We start from the raw sequence: 26,075 nt of genomic DNA, 5'->3' as shown, positions 1-26,075 counted from the left end.
ACCTCAACATTTCCACATCACTTAGAACATTCACTAAACTTTAAGTTAAGCCATTGTGACATCTTAGCTACATCCAGCTAATCACTTTGCCTCTCCTCCAGCTCTTACATAATCATCCAGATTCTGTTTAGGTGACTTAAACCCAATTATAACTATCAGGAAGTTGAATTCTTCTGGTATCTGTAGGAGATTCAATTGGTACGGGCAGTACATAAAGGACGTATTTTCCATAAATCAGAACTCTTCTTGTTTTTCTAATCCAGCAATTTTCAGAGATGTCATTTGGGAAGGTGACACCTGAATTGTGACCTTGTATGAGGAGGTGGTATCAGGGACATCCTATCAATACTTATGACACTGAAAGAAAAGGTGATAAGGACAAAGAGCCTTGGTGACCAGCCCCTGATGAACTTCACTCTTAGAGCAGAGGAGACAGAAAAATCAAGTTGAGATTGCCAGCAACAAGGCAATGAATACATTAAAGAAATCTGTAAATAGAGAACGGTATTAAACATGAAGGTAAGAAATAAGAGTTTTTTTTTTTAATTAATTAATTAATTTATTTGACAGAGAGAGACAGCCAGCGAGAGAGGGAACACAAGCAGGGGGAGTGGAAGAGGGAGAAGCAGGCTCCTAGCAGAGGAGCCTGATGTGGGGCTCGATCCCAGAATGCCGGGATCACGCCCTGAGCCGAAGGCAGACGCTTAATGACTGCGCCACCCAGGCGCCCCAAGAAATAAGAATTTAAATGCACAACCCTTCCTTCACTAACAAGCTTACAATTTGTTACCTCATAGTAAATGTGAAAACAAAGTAACTTTTCTTCTTTTTCATTAATCTCTTTATGTCTTTCCTCAAAAGAAAAAACAAATAGCAGACAAGGAAAAAGACACAAATTGCCTCAATATGAAGTGGTTAGAGAAAGAAGACAAAAGGAAGAGAACGCTTTCGCATCTAATGAAAGATATATATGATGTACCTTTCATATCTGAGGCATTTGATAAAGGATAATAACTATCAACAATATTATCGAAACCTGTCCATAATCTCGGAATTGTCATATTGCCTGAAGTGGGAAACAAAAGCAAAAAAAAAAAAAAAAAAAACAACAACAAAAAAACCCAACACCTAAATTTCCATGCTACTTACAGTTCATTGACAAGTCCTTGAAATGGTGAGGGTGAGGTTCCTAGAGGAACGCAGTCGCCTCCACGTTAATGCTAAGGGCAAATCTTAGTTTAACATTATCCCGCCAACCCCCCACCCCCCACTGACTCTGTAAGTCTTCTTTAACATATAAAAATTCCTTTGGAATCTTCCTTTATCTCTCTATCCCTCAAGGTATAGTTTGGCAATGCATATGGGCCACTGATATATATCTGAAGGGTCGCCTTTTTACTAAATAGCAATAGATGACCTTTCCTAACAATAGCTAGCCCCCCCCCCCCAGGATCCTGGAAACCTTGCTTCCAAAATGCCTTGGAGGCTTGTGCTGTCCCTAACCCCCTCCCAACTTGAGAGTATATAATCAGACACCCTCCAACAACCCCAGTTCAGCTCTTTCTGCCCACGGGTCCTGTCCCGTGCTTTAGTAAAACCACCTTTTTGCACCGAAGACCTCTCAAGAATTCTTTTTGGCCACTGGCTCTGAAGCCCATTTCCTACATCACTGTCCACTTTTCTTTAATTTTCACTCATTTCATTATACTTGGCTTTGGAGAGGAGAAATCATTATCTTCTGAGTCTCCTTTATAGTAATACAGCACTACCACATGCAAGAAATATATATATGGTACAAGGAAATTAACTAATAGTCTTTCAATACAATATTTACTCCTTTAATCTCATATTTCTTACTTCCTTACATCTGCTTTTAGTATTTATGTATCTGTCTCATCTTTGCAATAGATTTTCATTTCTTACCTCTCTTGTTCTTTCTTCTGTTTTTTTCTCTTTTTTCCCCGTTTTCTTTCTTTCTTTCTTTCTTTCTTTCTTTCTTTCTTTCTTTCTTTCTTTCTTTCTTCTTTCTTTCTTTCTTCTGTCATTTCTTAGTAATGGAAAAGACTGCATATCATTAACAAGCTAAAATACTTGCTAATTTAACAAAAATTATCAAAGAAATATAAATGCACTGCTCAACTAAATCACAATGACTATCTTGAATTTTTTTTGTCAATTATTTAATCCCCACCATTTTTACTGTAGTCATCTGACACAGTTCAGTCGTTAAATAAATCCCCTTACTACGTTTGTAATGAAAGCCAACATAACTGGGTGAACAGAACTCCTTTCTTATAGGAATTAATTTAATTATGACTTTACCATTAACTACCTTGGCTATTTTTAACAAGTTAACTTTACCTTTCTGAATCAATCATCCTTATTAGAGATAATAAATGTCTGAGAGGTAATTGAAAGCTTAAAGACAATGGTACATGTGACGTGTCTTACACATACTGGTCACTCATAGACAATAAGAGTTATTATCAATATCATTAATCATAATTTCACAATTTTTCTTGTTTTACATATACCTGTTGACATGACATTGATTAAAAGTAATACTTTTAGCCTCCTTCCTTACTTAAAGCCTTCTCAAGTCTCATTACTTCTAACCGTTTTTATAATTTACATTTGTAATTCAAATTTTGCCAAGTCTTAGACAACAAGATAATAAGACAATGCTGATGTTGCTGCTGTTGATGGTGGGCATGGAGTGTGTATGTGTGTGCGTGTGTTCATTAGGGTATGATAGGTTTTAAGATTTGGGCAGCAGTACACATAATAGTTAAGAGGCAATGGCCCAGGCTCAGATTATACCTGTGTGGCTTTGGTCAAAGTAGATGACCACACCTGCAAAAGAGGAAAACAGAATGACCACAGATGGTTAAATGAAGAGTAAATGAAATAATATTCGTAAATATCGTGTACTTTCTTTAATGAAGTAAAGGGTTAACAAATTTTGTCACTGCTATTCACCCCTGTGAGTTTCAATATAGGACTCTAATTAAAATGATTGATTTTTGTTAGTGGTTCTCACAAATTCTTCTGTCAACAATTATAATAATAGCTAACCTTTATGTAGGCAACAAGGAGCACCACAAATCTAAATTAAAAATGTAAAATGAATAAGTAATGTAGTTTTTCTAAACACTAGTTTTTTTTGAGACATAGTATATGTAGCAAGGGAGAGTAATTTTGGTTCTGGCAAGATGATGAAAAATTTAAATTCTTGATTATTAAGGAAATAGTTGCAAGAAGCTAACATAATTATCCCAGGCCCTGAAGTTGAGATCAATCATATTTCAAGGCAAGTTTCTCACTATCTTTGATCCCACCTTGCTTAGGGCATTTAAGAAATATGTACAATTTAGAGGACAAGTTTCTTGTCATCAGCATATTTCTGTTCTGGGGTTCTATAATTCAAATGGAATCCAAATTGAGAGAATTACAACTTACCCTGAAATATTGAATACTTTCGCAATTTCAAAAGTAGAACATGTTATCAGATGCTATTTTATGTAGAATTCATGATAAATTAGTTAGCTTCCAATATAAATACTGGCTTTGAAATGATGGCTGAGAGCTTTTGCCAAGATCAGTGGAACCCAGGACACTCTATAAAGCATGGAGAACTTGCTATATGATATCTCAAGTAAATCAATGACACTATAACTAGATTCTGTAAAAGGCGATCTTGTGTATATTTGTTGTTCAAAATCAATTAAAAGTAAGATCAGAGGCTGCTATCTGATAAGCATATGGCATAAAATTAAATATCCTTAACATGTACTGTTTTTCATTCAAAGGAACATGGAAAATCTATGTGAGGGTAAATTCAGAATCATATATTCACACTTAATCAGCTGGAAGTAGAAATGTAAGCCAATGGTGGCTGTTATTCAAAAAGAGCGTCCACAGTTTTACTTCCAAATGGACAGTGAGATTGTAATTAATATTACCAGTCACACTGCAGAGGCACATGATTCACCCATCTGATGTTGGTGGAATCTTTTCCTGAAAATGGACTATGACTTGGTCAAATATTGGCTTATATTAATCATGTATACCTAAGAACCTCATAAAAAGGAAATGGTTCACACAACTAGAATCAAATCAAGAAATGCATGAAGTTAGAACTACCTAACTATAAAACATTGTTAATAGGCTTCCAAAGTTATTCTTTGAGGAACTGATAAATTATGAATGAAGCCAATGTTATTCGATTTGGATGCAGTTATTGAACAATTTCATTTAAAAACACAATGTTCTTTTGCTAAAAGGGAAAAAGCTCTTGAACATTAAAAATGTAGGTTCATATCTCAGTATTATATAACAAAGATGATACAAAACTAAAACCAAGAAACAGTTCTGACAAAAATGTATGATCTGACCTTGCCTCTCTCATATTCCTGCACCACAATTTCCACAATATAGAATTAACAGATTGTGTTTAATCACACCTAAATTCCCTTCCTACTCTAGAGTTTCACATTTCTAAACAAATATACATGTAAAAAATGATATACATGTTATTATAAATCACAAGTCTAATGATAATATTATAGCTAACAGAATTTAGCAGGATGCACATTGTAAAATATGACAAGCACTCTTTTTGACCAAACCTGAGTCAGGCTCCTCTAAGCCATTTTCTCAAGTAGGCTTCCACCTTTGAACTTCTAAGTCAATCTTTGCATTTCCAAGAATCTTGCTAAGTTGGTTTAGACAGAAGCCTCCTACCTGTGATATCTGATCAAATTCCTCATCCCTCACCATCCCTGCCAGGGCATTATTTGAAAATCCTGGCCTACCTTCAGCAAGAAACTCGTTGGTCTGTTCAGTCAGAATCCTCCTCTGCCCCTGATGTTTCCTCTTAGCAGTTTTTCCACTGACTGACCCCCACCCTCCTTTGAATGAATCCCACTTATTCTTCTTGTATTCAGAGTTGAGCCCAAACCCTCCCCGCTACAAACCCCATTCCAGTGGCCCCTGCTTGAATAAAATCTTTCTTACCACCTTTAATGAATATCAGAATAATCTTTTCTTCAACAAGTATTGGACTCCTAGTCATAGCTTATTTTCCAATGTCAAGCAGATGTTGTTTTAGAAATCTGTTTAGTCACTTAAATGACCTAAGCCATAGTTTTCTACCACTTACGTTTTAAATACAGTAGTTATGTTTAGATACAAATTATAAGATTGCACCTAATTAATCATAAGGTCATTTCCCATTGGGATCAGAGTGACCTGTCATTTCCTGGAGTTTTCAGGAAGTCTGGTGACAAGGTTTTATTTATTTTTAAGTCTTTGAAAAAAGAGTTTTGTTAAAAAACAAAACAAAACACACACACACATGCAAACAAAACAAAACAAAAAACCACATAGCCCAAAACAAACAAACAAAAAAACCCCTCTATTTTTAGTTGTTTTAGATTCATTTGCTAATATTCTGGCGGAATTTTTTTTTTTCTTTCCTAAGGCTCATTTCAGTTCCTCTCTTCAAAGATTTGTGAACAAAATCATTTTATACTTGCTTTCATAATTACATCTTTATATGATCTGTCGTTAATGAACTACGTTGGTGAGGAGGAGGAGAGAGTCAGCCCATTACAGCAATCATCTCTTGTGAAGGGGAAGTAGGTGGTTACACTAAACTGCCTTAAGGAGCAGAAGACTGATGGCTCTCCCAAGATACAAAGGCATGATATTTAAATTGTCAACATTGAGGTTTCAACCCCACTGAGTAGTGCCCACAAACTGGAGTTATTGCTTACAGGGGAAAGAATAGCACCTAAATAAACCCCTAAATACACGGAGGGAAGCACTGCGACTGACTGGGGGCTCAGAGAAATCTTCAGTCCTGGAAGAGACCTGGACCACTGGGAATGGCGGCCAAGGCAGAAATACAGGTTGTATTTAGTAAGGGCATGCACAGATGAAGAAGTGTAGAGTCTGGGACAAAGAGAACAGTGACAAACTCATCTGTTTGCCACTCACTAGGAAAACTACTTAATGTCTTTGAGGCCACTGTATCATCTATAAAATGTGAATAATACCTATCTGGGACTGTTGTAATAAAAATTAGGGGGAAAAGTGCCTACACAATATTCCACACATGCGTTTACTGATGTCAGTGTAAACACAGCTTTTTATTTATTTATATTTCTTTGGATAAAATTACCACATTAGTTGAACCCTTTACTAATAATGTTGGGATCCTGACTTTTAACATTTGTAAATCATACTGTGTTATCCATATACATGTAGCCACAATATTCCTTTCGCTACACCTATTTAAGTACAGTCATGTTTGTAATCATGTCAGAATAACTTGTCCTACACAAAGTGAGGTGGCTTTCTATGTAGTTCGATTTCAAATACTGTTGTTCTATCAAAGCTGGCAGGGTTTGGTATTCTCCCCCTGCTGTACAGAGAGGGTCTATGTGAAACCAACATTTCCCACAGCTGTATATTTTGCAGCATTTCTTCAAGAGCGTAGAAAAAAAATCTCCAGATTCTTTTATTGTCTTATCTTAAGTTTCTACAAGGGCAAAATCTGTGCCAAGGTCTTATAAAGATTTAGTTTACTTGAAGACACGGGAGCAGAGGAAAAGGCAATTTCAGTGTGCATTACCAAGATTACTATGCTGGGCAACAGGTCCTCAACTTTGCCAGGATCTCCTGATATGCGTCCAAATGCTTGCCATTATTCTCTACCTAAAGGATGGGAAGTGGGAGCATTTTATCCACCTGTTCAGTCCACCACTCCCGCCCCCCCCAAAAAACTTGGAGGTTTCCCCCGCGGTATGAAATCCTCACACATCTGAGTAACTCTGAGGAAGAAATTCACCGGCAGATAGTCCCAAGGGAGGAAAAGCAAAAGTAACTAAAGTGATATGTTGCCAACTCAAACTCCATCAAATTTCATGTGAAATGACCCTCCATAGTCTCAACTGAAATCAGAACTGAGATCAAGAGGATGAATGGGAGCTACGATGTGTCAGATTCAACTAAGAAGTGCAGGAGCAGTAAGCATGTGAACATGGGACTGCAGACCTGAAGAAAGGTGTAGACTGGGAAGCTGGAATCTGGACTAAAAAGATCATGTCAAATTTAACCAGCCAAAATTTGTAAAAATATTTTTATGTTTCTTTGAAATTTCTCCCATTTTATGTAAAATTTCAAGGTTGCTGTGGTAAAGTTGTTCAATACACCTTCATATTATTACCTTTTGTATCTGAAGATGCTATGGTGATATCACTATTTTAATACCTAATATCATAGGTATTAAAACACCCAGTTGTATTTGTGTCTTTTTATTTTATAAAGGTCAGCCTCTGTAGAATAAATGTTGGCTTTGCTGTTCTACTCAACTACATATTGGTTTTTATTTTCTTATTTCTACTTCTTTGCACATATTGTTCTTTTTCTGTCTTCTGTAGTCTTCATTAGTTTCTGATTCTCTTCCAAGTTTTCTATTTCCTCACTTAACACTTTTCAGAGTATTCTATCATTTTCTAAAAGTTTTCATCAGATCTCCCACTACATTTTGTACTTACCTATTTCTTCTTGTAAATATGATTTTTGTGGGTTATTTTTTATTATGTTATTACGTATCTTCACATTTAAAAATTTTTCATCATCTTGGGTAACTAAACATTTTATCCTTATAAGGTGATTCAATGTATTACTAGTAATGGTTTTGGCTTTAAAGACTAACTTGTCTCATATTAGTATAGCTCCACCAAGCTTATTTGGTTACAGTTGGCATGACAACTTTGTCCATCTTTCTCTTTTAAACTTGCTGAATACTTTTGGTTTTGAACAACATAGAGGGTTTTTCCCTCACTTATATCCGACTTGACCATATGTCAGCTTTAGTAGGTTCATATTCAAAGAAATTTCTGATATACTTTTGTTTAAACCCACCATCTTATGATAACTTTTCTATTTTCCCCACTCTTGTTCATTTTTCCTCTTCTTATTTTAATTGATTTTTTTTTAAAAAATAGTTTGTCTTCTTTGTCACTATTTGCTTGGCTTTTAAACATTAGCTCACTATATTTTTAGTGATTAACATAGAGATCGCAACATGTAAACTTGATTTACCAGCATACCAAATTACTTTGTTACTGTTTATTTTTTGCACACAGTATAAGGTCCTTAGCATATGTTACTTTTGACTCACTCATAGACATCTGACAAACATGCATTAACCAAGTACAACAGACTGCGTAGCCTAAACATCAGTAATGTATCATTTCATAGTCTGAGATTAAGGTGTTGGCAAGGTTTGCGACTTCTGAGGGCCGTGAGGGAGAATGTGTTCTTTGTCTCTCCTCTAACTTCTGGTGCTTTGCTGCCCATCTTCCCTGCTCCTTGGCTTCTGCTGCATCACTTGGATCTTTGCCTTCATCTGCAACTTGCATTCCATTTATAAGGACACCATTCATATTGGATTAGCAGCCCACCCTATTCCAGTATAACCTCAACTAAACTAATTTGCATCCGCAACTCTATTTCCAAATACGGTCACATTTTTAGGCACCGGGGTTTAGGACTTCAGTGTACAGATTTTGGGGGAACACAATTCAACTGTATGTGTGTGTCTGTATGTATACCAAAACATTATACCATTATATCATTATAAATATTACTTTATTGTTATAATTGTTATGTTACACATTTAAATTGATGTAAAGATTTACTTACATACTTAAAATTGTCCCAGCTTTTAAACACGTCCTGCATCTCTGATCCTCCAGCTTATATAATACTTCTTCTATCTGGCAAATATGCATTAGAAGTTTTATTGTTGTTACTTGTGTGCTGGCAACAATTCTTTCATTTTTTATGTCTGAAAAGGATTATTTTAATTTCATTCTTAATGAATTTACTTAATATTGACAGATTTTAAAAATTTAGTCAGTTATTTGACTTCTATTGTTTAAGAAGCAATAGAAGTTGAGAACAACTTTATTGGTCTAGTCATTACTCCTTTGAATATAAACTTTCTTTTTCCTATGGTTGTTTTTGAGATGTTCTCTTCTTCTTTTTTTTTTATGATCTCCTATAATGTTGATTACTTATTGTTCCATCTTTCAATTAAGAGAGTTTTTAATCTGCAGCTTGATATATTTTATCAGATTTAGAAATTCCACATTCGTCATCATTTGCAATATTACTTGTGCCCCATTTTCCCTTACTTCTTCCTCTAGGGTTCTGATCAGATATATATGAGGATTTCTGCTTCTATCTTCTTTTTTCTTTTTAAAGATTTTATTTATTTATTTGTCAGAATAAGAGAGAGAGAGCGAGAGCACAAGCAGGGGGAGCAGCAGGCAGAGGGAGAAGCAGGCTCCCTGCTGAGCAAGGAGCCTGATGCGGAGTTCGATCCCAGCACCCTGGGATCATGACCTGAGCTGAAGGCAGACGCTTAACCGACTGAGCCACCCAGGTGCCCCAAACTCCTTTTATCTTCTTTACTTCATGTTCACAACTCTGTATTTCCTATTTTTTCTGTGTTCCACATTGGCTATTTTACTCAACCTTTTACTAATCCTCTCCTCATCTCTGTTACAATGTTACATACCTCAACTTGTTAATATTACGTATTGACTTTTTTCAGTTCCATAAGTTCTAATTTTTAAATCTATTATTTTTACATTTTCATTTATCTACCGAAATTCTAAATCTTAAACTTTTGTCTCATTGACTATAGTAAGCAAAATTCTTATTTTTAATGATACTTTTTATTTTCAGATTTACATAAAATTGGAAGAATACAGACACAGCCCACATACTCTTTACCTAATATTTCAATGGAAATATCTTTTAGAACTACAGTATAATATCACAACAGGATATTAGCATTGATGTAGTCAAGATATAAAATAATTTTTTTATAACTAGAATTGCTCATGTTGCTTTTTTATAACTACACCCACTTCCTGCCACATCTGTACCTTTGTCCTTATGCCCCGACAACCAATAATCTTTTCATCATCTGTATAATTTTAACATTGTGATTATGTTACACAAAAGGAGTCATAAATCACATAACATTTGGGGTTTGGGCCTTTTTCACTCAACATGATACTCTGGAGATTCATCCAAGGAATTGCTTATTATCCGTAGTTATTCCTTTTTATTGTTGGATCGTATTCTGTGATACGTACATACCATAGTTCATTTAACCATTCATCCATAAATGACATTTGGGTTGTTTTCTGGTTTGGGCTATTACAAATAAAGCTGCTATGAATCACATCCATTTCCAGGCTTTACTGTAAATATAAATTTTTATTTTTCTGGGCTAATTGCTGGTTCACATGGTCATTGTTTGTTTAGCTTTTTAAGAAATTGCCAATCTGTTTCACAGAGTGGCTGTATCATTTTACACTCCCTCCAGCAGTGTGTGAGTTAATCCAGTTTCTCCACACCCTTACCAACCTTTGGTGCTGTCTCCTGATTTTTTTTTTTTTTTTTTGATTACAGAAATCCTAGTAGATGTGTATTTTTAATTCATTATGGTTTAATTTGTATTTCCTTCATGACTTAAGCTATTGAATGGGTTTTTATATGCTTATTTTCTGTCTATCCTGGTCAGTGAAATGTCTGTTGATGTCTTCTGTCTGTTTTCTTATAGGACTGAAAGCTCTTTATGTATTTTCGGTATGAAATCTTTAAACTGAGCAAAAAGCATTTTTATTTAAGTGAAAAAATGAGTTTATCTGAGAACTCAGAGGAATTGCAATTTGGGAAAAGCAAGTTATGGTGAACCATAGGGAAGTCTGAAGAGACAAAGAGTAGGTCAGCTTTTATTAGGTTCTGGAGAAAATTGAGGAGGTTGTTCTGAACAAAAGTTTATTGGAGAAGAACAAGACTTTGAGGTAGTGGTGGTTTTTCTTTGGCTGTAAATGGTGGTTAGTACATTGTGGCTGGGTCAGGGAGGGATCTTCCTTCCCTTAAAGACAGAAAATAAAATTCCTATCTAAAAAGTGTCCTCCCTTGTAAAAGAATTCTTATCTTTCTTCTTCTTGCTGGTTAAGTAGGATGCAAGGGGTGGTACGTGTGTGAGAACCTCCTTCAGGGCCTCGTATCTCCATTTTAAATGGGGTTTCCTTTATTTTCACAGGTATTTTGTCAGATATGTGGCTTGCAGATGTTTTTTTCCTAGTCCGTACCTTGTCTTTCTAACCGCTTAAGTGAAACTTTCATAGAGTAAAAGTTTTTAATTTTAAGTCTCATTTATATATTTTTTTTCTTTAATGGATCATGTTTTGGAGTTGAGTCAAAGTATGCTTATCTTTCCCTCCTTGGTTCCTGAACATTTTCCTATTTTTTCTCTAACAGTTTAATAGTATTTTTTTGTATGTATAGTATATTATTTATAGTATTGTATTTTGCATGGTATTATGTTATGTGCTAATTTTTGCAGAAAATTTAACATTTAGGTCAAGATTTTGGAGAGCGGGGTAGGGGGCTATGGGAGTCCTACTACTCCAACACAACTTGTTACAGTCTATCCTTCCACCATTGAATTGATTTGCTCCTTTTCAAGTTCAGTTGGAGATATTTGTGCAGGTTTATTTCTGGATTCTCTTTTCTGTTCCACTGATCAATGTGTTTCTTTTGCCAATGGCAACCGATAACTAGTTATGTAGTAAAACTAAATTCCAGCTACACTGATCCATCTACTTTCTTCATCTCTTTAAAAATTATTTTAGCTATTATATTTCCTTTGCTTTTCCACATAAATTTTAGAATAATCATGCCTATCTCCATAATGAATCTGTCAGGGATTTTGATAGAAATCTGTTTATCAATTGAGATAAAATTATATTCTTACTTTGTTGAATCTTCCAATCCATGAACACTGCTTGTTTTATTTAGACAAGTTATGATTTATTTAAATCTTTTATTTCTTTTTTTTTCTTTTTTTTTTTTTAAAGATTTTATTTATTTATTCGACAGAGATAGAGACAGCCAGCGAGAGAGGGAACACAAGCAGGGGGAGTGGGAGAGGAAGAAGCAGGCTCATAGCGGAGGAGCCTGATGTGGGGCTCGATCCCATAACGCCGGGATCACGCCCTGAGCTGAAGGCAGACGCTTAACCGTTGTGCCACCCAGGCGCCCCATAAATCTTTTATTTCTTTAATTGGGATTTTGCAGTTCTAAGCATACTAGCCCTTTACATGTTTTGTTATATTTACGTCTAAGTATTTCATTTTTAGAGCAATTGTGAATGACATTGTAACATTTTAATTTTGGTGATCACATGTTCACTACTCACATGTAGATATACAATAGATTTTTTGTATGTTTTAATTTGCATCCTGTGACCATGTTAAACTCACTTAGTTCTAAAGTTGTGATTGTTTTTTCTTCTTTATTTTCTTAGATTCCTTGGGATTTTCTCCACAAAAAAATCATGCTATCCATAAATGAGAACCATTTCATTTCTTCCTTTCTAATCTGTTTATCTTTTATTTCATTAGTTCATTCATTCATTTTTGCCTTATTCCATTGGCTGGAACTTGCAGTCCTATGTGAAAACGAGTGTTGAGAGAAGAAATTCTTGCCTTGTGCCCAATCTCAAGGGGGAAAACACATTTTTTTAAGTATGACCCTTGATGTAGGGTTTCAGTATGTGCTCTTTATCAAAATCAGATTTCCAAGTTTACTGGGAGTTTTTATCATGAATGGGTGTTGAATTCTGTCAAATGATTTTTCTGAAGATAATTATATGATTATGTTATTTTTCTTCTTTAGCCTATTAATAAAATGGATCACATTGATTGATTTTTGAGTAATTAAAGAGCCTAGTATCCCTAGAATAAACTCCATTTAGTCAAGGTATATAATTTTTCTTATATATTGCTGAGTTTTATTTGCTAGTATTTTGTAAATGATTTTTTTCATCTATATTCATGAGGAATATTGGTCTATAGTTTCCTTTTCATATAATATCTCTTATTTTGGGTGATGGCCTCAAAAAATGAGTTGAAAAGTTTCCCTCCTTTTCTACTTTCTGGAAGAGATTCAATATTTATTCTATGTAAGTTTGGCATAATTCTTAAGGAGAATGGTACTGGAGCTTTCTTTTTGGGAATTTTTAAACAAATGAATTCAATTTATTTCATGGTTATATGGCTATTAAAATTATTATTTCGTATTAGGTGAGTTGTGGCAAACTATGCTTTTCAAGGTATTGGTCCATTTTATCAGAAGCTCAACTTTCTGTGTATAAAGTTGTTCTTAGTCGTCACTTATAATCTTTTTGATGTCTACCGGGTTTTTAGTGATATTCCTTCTTTCATTCCTGATACTGGTAATTGGCCTTTTTTTTTTTTTTCTGTTAACCTGAAGTTCGTCAATTTTATTGATCTTTTCAAGAAAACCAGCTTTTTGTTTCACTGATTCTCTTTATCGCTTTTCATTACTCTGTTTCATTGATTTCTGCACTTTATTATTATCATCTTTACTGCTTGCTTTGGGCTTATTTTGCTCTATAATTATCTTAAACAATCCCTTTGCATATATTTAGAACCATCTTCATATTCCAATATAAATTTCAACTTCAAATGGAAAAGTTAAGAAGAAAAGAAAATTACACTGTATTTTCCCGCATCCACATATTTGCTATTTCCGTATTCTTTCTTCCTTTCTGATGTCCCAAGATTCCTTCTTTTATTGTGAATATTTTTAGAGAACTGCCTTTAGCCATTCATTTAGGGTAGATGTGCTGGCAACAAATTCTCTCAGTTTTCCATTATCTGAGAATGTCTTTTTTCTCCCCTTCACTCCTAAATATTAATTTCAGTGGATTTAGAATTCTGGGGTGGAATTTTTTTTTTCATTCAGTAATTAAAAAAATGTTTCACTTCCTCCGGCGCCCGTGGTTTTTGATGAGAAATACATCATGATTTGTTTTTTCATATATAGTTAAGTATTTCCTGCTCCAAGATTTTTTCTTTGTTTTTAATTTCCAGTTCTTTAACTATTATGTGTCTTAGTGTGGATTTCTTTAGGTTTTTTCAGTTGGGTTATTCTCAGCTCCTTGAAATCTGTCAATGTATTTTTTTTTTCTAAATTTGGAGAGTTATAAGCTATTATCACTTCGAGTGTTTTATCCAACCTGCCCTCTTTCTCCTTTCCTTCTGGGGCTCTAGTGGTATTAATTTGAAACATCTGTAATAGTATCTAAGGCTCTGTTCATTTTTTTAACCTATTATTTTTCTTTTTTTGATTCAGGTTTGATAATTTGTATCCAGTTCACTATAATCTCTCATCCAGTTCACTTATTCTTTGCTCTCTTCTATTCATTCTACTATTGAGCCTAATCATGGAAGGTTTTTTGTTTTTTGTTTTTTAAATACACTCTTTATTTTGGAATATTTTCACAGTAAAGAAATGCTGCGAAGACAGTCCAGAGAATTCTTATATACCCCACAACCAGTTTTCCTCATGATTAAAATCTTTCATTAGTATGACACATTTGTCACAATCAATGAACCAATGGTGATGCACCATTATCAACTATAGTCCATAATTTATTCACATTGTCTCTACTTTCGGTGCCAATGATTTCTATTAAGAAATCTGCAGTGATCCAAACTATTGTTCCCTATAGATAATGTGTTTGTTTTTTCTCTCTGTTTTTAAGATTTTGTATTTATCATTAATTTTTAGTAGTGTCATTATAAGGGTCTGGTAACAGAGTCCTTCGTATTTACCCTATTTGGAATTCACTAAGCTTCTTTACTTGGTAAATTTATATCTTGCACCAAATTTGGGGAGTTTCTAGGCATAGTTTTTTTCATATTTTTTCTCAGCAATTTTTTTTTCTCTGCTGATATTCCAAAGAAACAAATAATGTACATTCTGTTTTTATATGACATAACACTAAGGCCGTGGTCATTAAAATTTTTTTCATTCTATTGCTCAGATTGGATAATGTATCATGACCTCTCTTTAAACTCACTGATTATTTCCTGTGCTATCTCTATTCTGCTAATTAGTCTCTGCAGTGAGTTTTATTTTTATTTTTTTAAGTAAGTGCATCACGTATTTCTCTGCTAAAATTATGTTTCCTATTGGTTTCAAGTATGATTTAGATTGTTTTCTGAAGCTTTGTGTAATAGCTTCTTTAAAGTCTGTCAAATAATTCCAATATATGTGTCATCTTATTACTGCTGTGTTTTGATTTTCTTTTTCTTTATGGATGAAATTCTCCTTTTTCTTCAAGTCCCAAGAAGTTTTGAATTGTATCCTAGATATTTTGAATGTTATATGAGACTCTGGGTCATGATTAAATACTGCAGATAATATTGATAGCCTTCTGTGGGCTACAGTTTCAAGGTCAATTCTGATTAAAATCCTTTACTGAACTATTCTGATCTGTTCCATACCCAGACCTGGTGGTTGTTCAATTTAGTGTTTGTTGTACTGAATGAGATCAGATCCACATGTATGGAGCTTGAGGAGGAGCCCAGAAATTCATGAACAATTTTGTGTATCTTCTTCCTCAGCACTTTCCTGTCTACAACCTCCACCATATTTCCTGGTTTCTGGGTTCATCTCTGGAACTCTACACAGAAAGCTGGGGCTTTGGTCTGCATTCCCCAAGCTGTTCCTGCATCCAGAGCCTGGCAAAACAAGGACAGAGAAAGTAAAAAATTTAATGGAACTTTACCTATTCTTCTGGAAACACATTTCATTAAAGGAAGATGAAGTTTCCTCTCCCTTTGAATTTTGGCTCCTTCAGGCTTGTATTGCTGCCAGCTATGGCTGCCACGATGGGGTTGTTTAAGGCCTGGGGCAGAGGAGAATAGAGGAAAGAAAACAAAAGAGAAAACATTATATACCTTCTCTGAGTATCAGGGGTTCCCTTTCACACTCCTTGAGCCAGAACTAGAGGCTTTCTTGTGGACCTCTTTCTTTGCTTCATTGGCCTCTGCTGGGGCATGGATTCAAGGAGGATGTACCAGGGGAGAGAAAAAAATGTTAAATTCACTAAAGCTTTGATGATATCTTGAATTCTGGTCTTCCCTTTTATTCTTTCTTCTCTATTTACTTGTGAGTATTCTCAGCATTCATTAGGACACACAGGTAGTATGTATATACATCTTATCCAGAATTTGAACCCAAATATTTTTAGTATAATTTTATTTTGTACTAAAACCAAAAAGGGCAACAGATGGGTAAAATAATACTGGCCAATTTCACTTCTTCAACAGTGACATTTAAAATCTTAAATAAGATAGCTTCTTGAATCCATTATGTAACATTTCAAGAAGCAAAGAAAAGCAAGATCTGTTTATTACATATAGAAACTTACGCAATAAATGAATAATAAGAAATGTGGAAATGACACCAATGTTAGGAATTTAGTTAACTCTGGGGATGAGAAAGAGGAATTTTGTCTATGTCTGATTTAATTTCTAAAATGAGAAACAAAATCAGCTAATGGTAATATAATGTATGTTTAATTATAATAATGAAGGGACAGATATATATAATATTATTTTCTGCCATTTTCTCTATGTTTAAAGTGTGTCACAATTAAAAATTAAAATATTAAAAATCTTATGGAAAACTAATTATTTTAATTAGTACTATAGTTATGAGCAGAATCATTTTGGAAACAATATACTTATACTGTTAACTGTATTAATAATTCTGCAGAGCAATATGAAAAGGGGATTAAGAGTAACTCTGCTAATAGTTTTTGATCATATTTGTCACATTATGTAATCGTAGAATTTGGCATAAAAGACATAATTTGTAATACACAAGTGACAACAATGTACATCTTCAAATTCAACTGACAAAGCGTTTGGAGCACATACATTTGAGCTGAACTCAGTGGGCTGGTGCATTAGATAAGAGAAGCAACATGATGAATTAATACATTACCAACTTAAGTGCATGTGTACTTATCAAAAACAAATATACAACTGCCATTAGCATTTTAGCACATTTGGTTACTTCTGGATGATTTAGGAATTACTATCTCGGAAGACTCAAAAAATCAAGTCACTTGGTATACCGAAGGGATGGTCCTAATTTTGAAAAGTGGTATTGACATTCGAAATTTCAATAAAATACATGTAAAAGGAAAAGAATTACAAAATACACTCCAGTATATTTATTTACCAATTATTTTCATTTGTCTAATTTTGCCCTACTCTAACCTTATACATCCAAACTGAAAAAGAGATTTAATCATTCCCATCATGACATTTTTCATTCTTATTTTACTAAGGCATGAAACTTCTTAAGGGCTGACTTATCTGGCATGCATTGAATCATCTAAAGCCTTTTCAATTGTTCCTTTTAAAGAAGCAGAAAAGAAAGAAAAACAAAACTATTACCATTTGGCCCTTATCTAAACTATGTTATTGTAACTTCACTATTATTATTATCATATTTCATAGCATTTATCTAATGGAGTCATTGAACATAATTAAGATATAATAAATATGTGGAATAAATCAATAAGAAATTATAAATACTTGGAAATTGTTAGTATTATTCTCACATTTCTAAACTAATTTATATAAACTGGTAATCATATAAAATTTTTTTTAGTTTAAAATAATTTAGGCTTTTTCAAAGCACATTCTATGAGATATCTTCCTCATTTCCCAAAAGGGACATTTGGAAAGTGAGTTTATGCCCTGGATTTATTTTTTCCTTTTTTAGCTCTGAACAATCTAGCTGAGATTAAAGGTTATCAACATATTGAAAACCTTGTAATTGAAGGAATAGTATCTCTTGCCTTTACTCTAAGAGAAGAACATAGCTACTAGAATAAAAGTGACAGAGCCTTGAGAAAAGCTTATAACCCAACCTTTGAAATTCACTATGGACAGGGATTATATGTGTTATTTCCCTCTAGTGGTTAAGCAAATGAATAAATATGAAGAAACAAGTCAATTGTGAATTGTGCTTTGATGCACTTGCTTAAAAGCTATTTATAATATTGAAACGTCTCATGTACAGCACTTACAGAATTGTACCGTAAAATTTGCAAACAGGAAATGAATATGTGCTCATTATTAAATAAGCATACTGAATCAGTAAATAAATCACTAAAAAATCTGCAATCAGTACCAAATTATTTTTCTATATTCTAAAAGTCAGTGTTCATGAGGCAGAAACAATGAGATAAAGTGATGCTTTTCCTTTTTTCAAGCTAATACAGGGAAGTTATAGAACAAATATTAAGAAAAGAAAAATTTAAATGTTATTTTATTTGCTGTTGAGAGAACTGATTTTGTTGAAGAAAATTAGTATTTACTTTGCTAACAATTATTTTTGATATGGCCAACTAAAATTTGCATCAGCTGAACAGATGGTCCTGGGAAGAAAAATTATTTAAAAAAAAAAAGCTATATACTTTTTAAAAGACGAATCATAGGGATGCCTGGGTGGCTCAGTTGGTTGGGCAGCTACCTTTGGCTTGGGTCGTGATCCCAGGGTCCTGGAATTGAGTCCCGTATTGGACTCCTTGCTCAGTGGGGAGCCTGCTTTACCCTCTGCCTGCAGCTCCCCCTGCTTCTGCTCTGTCTCTTTCTCTCTCTGACAAATAAAATCTTAAAAAAAAAGATTGTATGCTAAACATTTAGATGAAATGTTTAATTTAATTCCCATCATTGTAAATCATGTACTTTGACCATTTTATAGATGGTAACTGGAGGAGACTGGTAAAATATTTCTGAGGTGACAAGAAATGGTAGGGCAAGGATTTAAACCCAGGTAGTCTGGCTCCAGAATTTATATTCTATTAAGAAGGCATCAAGGCATGTTATCTGACAAAAGAATCTGGGACAGTTTTAAATATTTACCAGGCATGATGGATGCTTGAATAATCTGGGGTTATTTTTAGGATACAGTTCTTTTTTTTTTTTTTTTTTTTTTTTTAAGATTCTATTTATTTATTTGACAGAGAGAGAGGCAGCCAGTGAGAGAAGGAACACAAGCAGAGGGAGTGGGACATGAAGAAGCAGGCTCCTAGCAGAGGAGCCTGATGTGGGACTCGATCCCAGGACCCCAGGATCACGCCCTGGGCCGAAGGCAGATGCTTAACGATTGAGCCACCCAGGTGCCCCCTAGGATACAGTTCTGACAGTGTTTTTGAATTCAGGTTTCATAGTACATTATTTTATTCAACTGTATAATGACATAATGAGATATAAAACCAAAAGAAGGCAAACATTTAGTGATTTTTATTATAAGGGAATCATTTAACATATATTTTCTCAGCAATTTTGTGATTCAGGGACAGATACAGTTTGTAAAAAATGTATTTATATTTTAGGCTATTGATGTTTACTTTATTGTTGAAAACATTCTTCTGGAGAAACATGACATAAAATGCTGAAATTGAGAAAACTAAGAGCTATTTTGGTGATAAAATTACTTTAAAATTTTGAATTAAGTACAGAAAATCAAAAGGGCTAAATATTCCAAATTTTCAATAGTTGGCATAAAATGATTTGTAAAATCAACAGGTGAAAACATATATTGAATGATTTTTAGGATATTTTTCTATCAAAGGGTAAAATATGAATCAATTTAGTTTCATTATCTCCAGGACAAGATTTGCTATCATTTAAAGATATATTGAATTTTTTAGAAATAATGAAACTAATAATAAGAAATAATATTTTTTGTCCATAATAGATATGAAAATACAGTAATTTTCTGTGGTCTATTTGTATCTTGGGGCAAAGTTATAGAAGAGACATTTCCAAAAAAATTTTAAGCAATTGAAACTTCACTGATAGGAGTATATCATATGTGAAAGACAACAAATAATGATCAATTACTCGACTTCCTACAATTTGCAACTTCAAAAAAACCACCTTAATAGGTTAAATATTTCTACTATTTTATAATAATTTCTCTGCATATTGGAAACCATTCATGAACCTAGAAATTCCATAAAACTAAATTCAACAGAAGATAGATTTGTTTTGGTTGCCAACCTCAAATGTTTAGTTGCTGAAATGAAAGCAGTAAAAGGCAAAACTAAAGCAAACCAAGTAAAAGGGCTTCACCTAATCATCTGTTTCATCTCATTCATTTAGAAAAATAATTGCATCATTCCTATTGACATGCACTGTCATCACACATTATCCTACTATAATTGGAAGATGAGAGAAATGTTGAAGACAATTATCTTATACTTTCTTTCTAATCATTGCTTATATTCACAACTTGCTTCATTACTACTACTGAGGTAAACAGAAATAATAAACTACACTTAGGAAAATAGAGTTTGTGAGGAAAAATAGACGGTATACATAATAGGGATTGCTTTGTTATCAATATAATTCTTAATAATTTTATTTATTGATATGACCTTCCCTTTGCGGACCATATATATTGAGGACCACAGCAGACTAGAATTCAGGTGCCTCATTTAATTGGCTCAGCCAAAGTTACCTTACCGGTAACTTAGCTGTCAACTGATAGTAATGGTGAATTTTTGTACTAAGATAGATTTATAACATCGGTACATATTGGAAGATTTGTAAACTAACTTACTAAGTAGGTTTTTTTTTTCATTTAGCAATATTCACAGTATTATTTGGAATCTTCTATGGGTAGGAATAATTATCAAAATGTATTTATCTGGAAACCAATCAGAAATCGCCACTGATGTAATATAAATAAACACTTTTATACATAATTCCATGTTTTCCTCCTCTGTTTTCAAAGAAAAGTCCAAGAAATTCCTGAGAGATGATATGTTGTACCCAATTGATATTCCCTATCTCTTCAAAATGAAACAAAAAAATAAAGTTATAAAAATATTCTGATTTAAATATGGTTCAGAATAGGGCAATTTGAAATTAAAATGTATAGAGGTAAAAAATCAAAAGGAGTAGTAAAAATCAGTGCTAATTGTTAATTATGCTCTAGTTTGATAAAGAATTTTATAATTTTAAAGGTAATTAAATCGTATTATTTATTCAGCATAATAAAAATTAGCATATTTGCATGAAGACGCGTAATTTATGTAAAGTGCTAAAGGTAAGCCAGCAATTATAAGTATTTGTGAGTAAATTAAGCCGCTGAACAACTGAAACATTAGAACTTGCCTTACCGAAGTTCAACTGAAGCATATGAAAATGCTCAAATGATGTTAAGTGTGGAAACATGAATTTTTGGTATTTTATCACAGAAGGCTAAATGTTTATTTTGTTCAGAATACTGTGCGTCGGTCAAAGAAGAACTGAGTATGAAAGTTTAGATTTTCCAAAGATGGCCACTACTACACTTGTAGATTTTACCACTCCTGCATCAAGCAGGGTTGACTATATCTGTTTCCCTTAAACCTGGGCAGTTTTCTGACTACTTCAACCAACAGAGTGCAGCAGACATGATGCCATGTAACTTCTGAAACAATGTCACAAAGATACCACTTTCCTGGGATAGTCACTTTTGTAACCAACCAACCAACCTACTTGCGAGGAAGCCCAGGCAGCCTGTGGAGAAGAAACCTTAGTTAAAAGTGTAGTGCCAGACTGATCACCTGGCCGTGGGAGGCAGCAAGCTGGCGGCCAAGGCCATGATCCATGAGGAAAGCAGGTTCTGTAGCACCCAGGTGAGGCACTGCAGCTGATGTTTTGTGAAACAGAGATGAGCAATTTCCACTAAGCTCATGTTAAATTGGTAAATACGTTTTGAGAACTAACTTACTAGTTTTTTTTTTAAGGAATATATTTATGGCTAGTTTAATGAAACTTCCTAAGTGGCCTCGTTAATATTTCTGTACTGAATAAATGGTTGTCTCTTATTTTTCAGTGTAAAAATTTTCCATTTGGGTTTCCTAAGAATTAGGCCATGCGTGATAGATGTTTCCTGTTTTGTTCCACCTCCCCCCTCCACACTAAGATTCTGGTAAGCTTCAATGAGATGGTTGAACTCCTTTCATCTCTTAATTTATTAAAATTTCTCTTACATAAAAGTGAAAACTAATGATCAGGGAACAGATTAATATACGATTGGTTGCAGGAATGATCCATTTCTCTTGGGTCCTCCTCATTCTCTCTTTATTCTAATTTTTCCAGATACCCAGAAGCTATAGACCTTAGTTTGGCTGAGAACCCTGTCACAATTTAGTTGTATGCTTCCTTGCACTCTGTTATTTGATCTGTTGAAAAGTAGAAATAAATACTGGAAACTATTTCACTTGAACTCTCTCCCTGTTTTGGTCTGTCTGTCTCTTTCTCTGTCCAATCAACACCCTTAGCAAACCCAGAGGTAATCTTAAGACTTGTCTAGATAAACAGATAAAGCTAGTCTGAAGGGAAGGTGATATTTTAACTTCATCTAGCACTATCTTTTTAATATGTTAAAGAGAAATAATGTGACAGATACCTTGCAAAGTACTTTATATACTTACACCATTTAATGTAAAACATATGCATCAATCCCAAATGTCAGAATAATATTATCAGTAACTATAAATATGTACAAGGTCATTAAATTCAAGAAACCCTCTTAGCCCGCTTTGCAAGATACCCCTGCATGGGTTGCTTCTGGGGTTAGATGCCAGAATATCAAAATTTTATAACAAGAGTCTGTAAAGGACTATGTGGCCAATTAAACAAAATTAGTTGATACAGCATTTTTATCATCATAAGGCATGCGGAAGGAGCCCTTGCTAATATGAGACTAACTAGACGTCACTGAGTATCACTCATCTCTACTCATGCTTTTCTTGATAGGATTTAAAATGGTAACTTGAGCTGCCGATGAACCAGAACTTACACCACAATTCAAAACTAAGAAAATGTGATTATAGTAATAGTAAGCTCTAGAAAACATGGAATTGGGTTTAGCACTCAGGTGAATAATATAAATGATTTTCATTTATTCTCTCATATGGGATATTTGGTTCACATTAGATTATTAGTTCTACCTTGATAAATAAAAATTAAGTTAAATCTGGAGTGTATTCATTTATGCAACCAATAGTTTTTAAGCATCTAATGTTTCAGGTACTCAGAGAATGTTAAATTGAAATTAATTTAAAAATGTATAAATACATGAAGGTAGGTTACATTCCTGTGAAGGGTGAGAATACTGATAAAATATAAAGTAAACTGTACACTGTATGTTGGATGGTGGGAAGTGTCATTTTTTGTTTCTGTATTCTCCTGTTTCCATTTTTCTGTTCCCTTCTTTTGCATGTTTTGATTTTCTTAGGAATTATTTTGAAATTTATAAGTCCCTTTGCATTATTTTTTTGTGATCATCCTAGTGGTTGTTCAGCATTAGTCACGTATGTAAATTAGATATTTTGCAACACTGAACATCTTTTGTACCCATCACATTTTTACTCTTTACATATTAAGAGTCCTAGCTTTTTAAATAACCCAGAAATCACTTCAGCAAGAGTGGGAGAGGCAAAAAAGTGGTGAGATACATCAGCAATGGCCACCTTTCTCTTTGTACCGCTGATATCTAAAACAACAATCAGTGATGAGAGCACAGACCCCGATACCTGTTGGACAGCAAGTGTCCACCCCGGTTTCCACAAACTACATGCAAGATGCTCCTAAAATACAGGTTCGTGACTACTTGCCATAGGGCTGTGAGTATGAGATGGGGAGATGCTACTGTGCTAAGAGCTGAAATCGACAGAAATTAACTGCAATTTATCCTCCAAGTCTTCTCCTGTTAAGTTGAAAGCTTTCAGTAACTCCAAAGTTCCAAAATAGATACATTAGATAGAATTTGGCAGTACAATTGTTGCTTAGGTGGTGAGACAGATTCTCGGTGCTTTCTATTCTGCCATCTGTTGGAATCCTCTCAATGCTGTGTTTTTGCATGACAGCTCTCAATACTTTACTTTTGTCTTTCAGTAGTTTGGATATGATGTGCCTAAACATATTTTTCTTGTATTTCTGATATACTGCTATGAAGAGTTTTGATATATGTTTTAAATATTTTATTTATTTATTTATTTATTTAAGAAAGGGAAAGAGAGAGTACAAACAGGGGGATGAGCAAAGAGAGGGAGAGAGAGAATCTCCAGCAGACTACCCATTGAGCACGAAGTCCATGCAGAGCTCGATCCCATGACCCTGAGATCATGACCTGAACTGACACCAAGAGCCAGACGCCTAACCAACTGAGCTATCCAGGTGCTCTAAGTGTTGACATTTTTATTTAATCAAGCCATTGAGCCGGTTATGTTCAAACTGCAAAATCTATTTTACCTTGATGGTAATAGTAGAAGGACAATTCATTAATCCTTTCCACTCCTTGCTTCAAGGCTTCCCTGCACACGCTGTCTTGGGGTCAGCCAGAGAATTAGGTAAAACTAATATACAGAATTTGGGACTACTATAGCTTAGGGTTTTTTGTTTTTTGTTTTTTTTTTTTGTTTTTTCTCTCTCGGTACCTGCTCTCATTCTTCATGGGCCATAGTTGTCCACAATTTTGCTTCCACTTTCCTCAGGCAAGAGAGATGATGGACTTTCTTGAATCTTTACTCACCATGTGTCACACCTGTAGACCCTCCTGCAACATCAGCCCACCCCATGCCAGCCCTTTCCCACAACACTACTTGCTCTCCAAAATTCCTCTACTTTGTTTTGTTCTCCAAATCTTTTCTATAGTTTTTGTTTGTGTGTCTTGGGTTTACAGTTGTTATTTATGAGAGACTTACTCTGCTAAAATCTTAAACAAAGCCACACTAGAAACAGAAACAGTACTTAACTTTTAGCAACCTTTTTCTTTTAAGAGGGAGTAAAATGGGAAAACCCTGAAATAATTGTGCACGTTTTCATGTTTATATGGTACTACTGATCCACTAACTGTACTTTGAAAATTATTTTTCTCACATGGAGGAAAAAAAAAAGCATCTCTCAACAAGATATAATTCCACCACTTGTTCTTTTGAATTCTTTAATGCGGAAATTATCTTGTGTTTATAAGAGAAAGTGGCTTTAGATATTGCTCAGTCTAATTCTTTATTCAGACATTCATGGAGAATCATTTTTAGGCTTTCAGTTAATTCTAGAAAGCAAATTAATGTGTCTACATAGTCTTGGTGTCACTGTATGAAAAGGATTCAGGAAACTGATTTAACTTTCTCCTTGCCTACTTCGAAAATCATAGCCATTGTAATGATTACTAAGGATGATAACTTAAAAAATACTATATTATAAACTAATTCCTCAATTTCTTCCCAAGAGTGAGGAAAATATGTATTCCAGGGTCTAAGACAAATGATTCCATATGTCAACAAAACCCAGTGAACATTATTACAACAGTGTCTTCAACTGCAAATTCTTAGTTCTACTTCCCTGGTAGCTATTACATCTGTGCACTAAGACGTCTGTTATAAAATAAAGCTGTTGTGTATTGTGCAAGATGAAAATGTGCAGAGGGAATGAAATTTATTGCCCTGCTTGATGTATTTGTAATACTCTGTTATTAATTCCAGTGCTCAAACTAGAAAAAAAAAATCTTTTTTTTTTGTTTTTGTTTTTGTTTTTGTTTTTTTGTTTTGGTAACAAATTTCCAAGAACCACAGCCTGGGGGTGGAGTTGGTGGAGAGAAAAAGCTGACCAGTGAAAAAGTCTAATGAAAGGAAATGATCAGATTATACCTCAAATCACTGGAGAGTTTCCATAATTGAGCTGCCACCATGATTCAGAGAAATTCCGCCATTTTCATGGCACAAAATCCTGTTTGTTAACACTTAACCATGTACTAGAGGCCTTTTAGCCTCCAGAAGGAATGGTTGTAAAACAGAGAATATTACAGAGATTTTTCTTTAGTAAAAAAGGATAGCAGTGAACAAGAAGCTTTTGTGAGGCACAAGATTGAGTAGAATCCTTGAAGGATCACATCAAGCTCACCATTAAAATTAATAAATTGTTTTAAATAACTTATAGCATTTGCACATAAATATCAAACACCTTTTAAAACTGCATGCATGATACTTTTCATAGTATCACGGTTGTTTTCATTATGCATCACAGAGTGGAACATATTGGTAAGGAAATCAACACTCTTGTTTTAAAAGTGCAAACAGT

The 26,075-nt window shown here is 34.1% G+C and overlaps 2 long non-coding RNA genes across 3 annotated transcripts in view; both read right to left on the bottom strand.

Annotated features, from left to right (window-relative positions):
* The window catches only part of LOC103665755, a 46,169-nt gene extending 44,205 nt beyond the window's left edge, over positions 1-1,964 (bottom strand). The window contains exon 1 of the long non-coding RNA XR_569372.2: positions 1,924-1,964. This is a non-coding gene — a long non-coding RNA (uncharacterized LOC103665755). The remainder of the gene's footprint in view (positions 1-1,923) is intronic.
* An 856-nt stretch (positions 1,965-2,820) lies between these two features.
* Positions 2,821-26,075, bottom strand: part of LOC103665760 — a 406,816-nt gene continuing 383,561 nt past the window's right edge. The window contains exons 4-7 of one of the 2 annotated variants that reach the window (XR_569373.2): positions 15,701-15,820; positions 8,716-8,789; positions 6,638-6,720; positions 2,821-2,853 (exon numbers count right to left, since the gene is read on the bottom strand). This is a non-coding gene — a long non-coding RNA (uncharacterized LOC103665760). The remainder of the gene's footprint in view (positions 2,854-6,637; positions 6,721-8,715; positions 8,790-15,700; positions 15,821-26,075) is intronic. The other variant, XR_569379.2, reaches the window with a different exon arrangement.

Source organism: Ursus maritimus, unplaced genomic scaffold, assembly GCF_017311325.1.
Source record: "Ursus maritimus isolate PB19 unplaced genomic scaffold, ASM1731132v1 scaffold_36, whole genome shotgun sequence".
In the NCBI taxonomy this organism is placed as follows: domain Eukaryota; kingdom Metazoa; phylum Chordata; class Mammalia; order Carnivora; family Ursidae; genus Ursus; species Ursus maritimus.
Note: the sequence above shows the minus strand (reverse complement) of the source record. Positions and strands in the feature narration are given on the sequence as shown.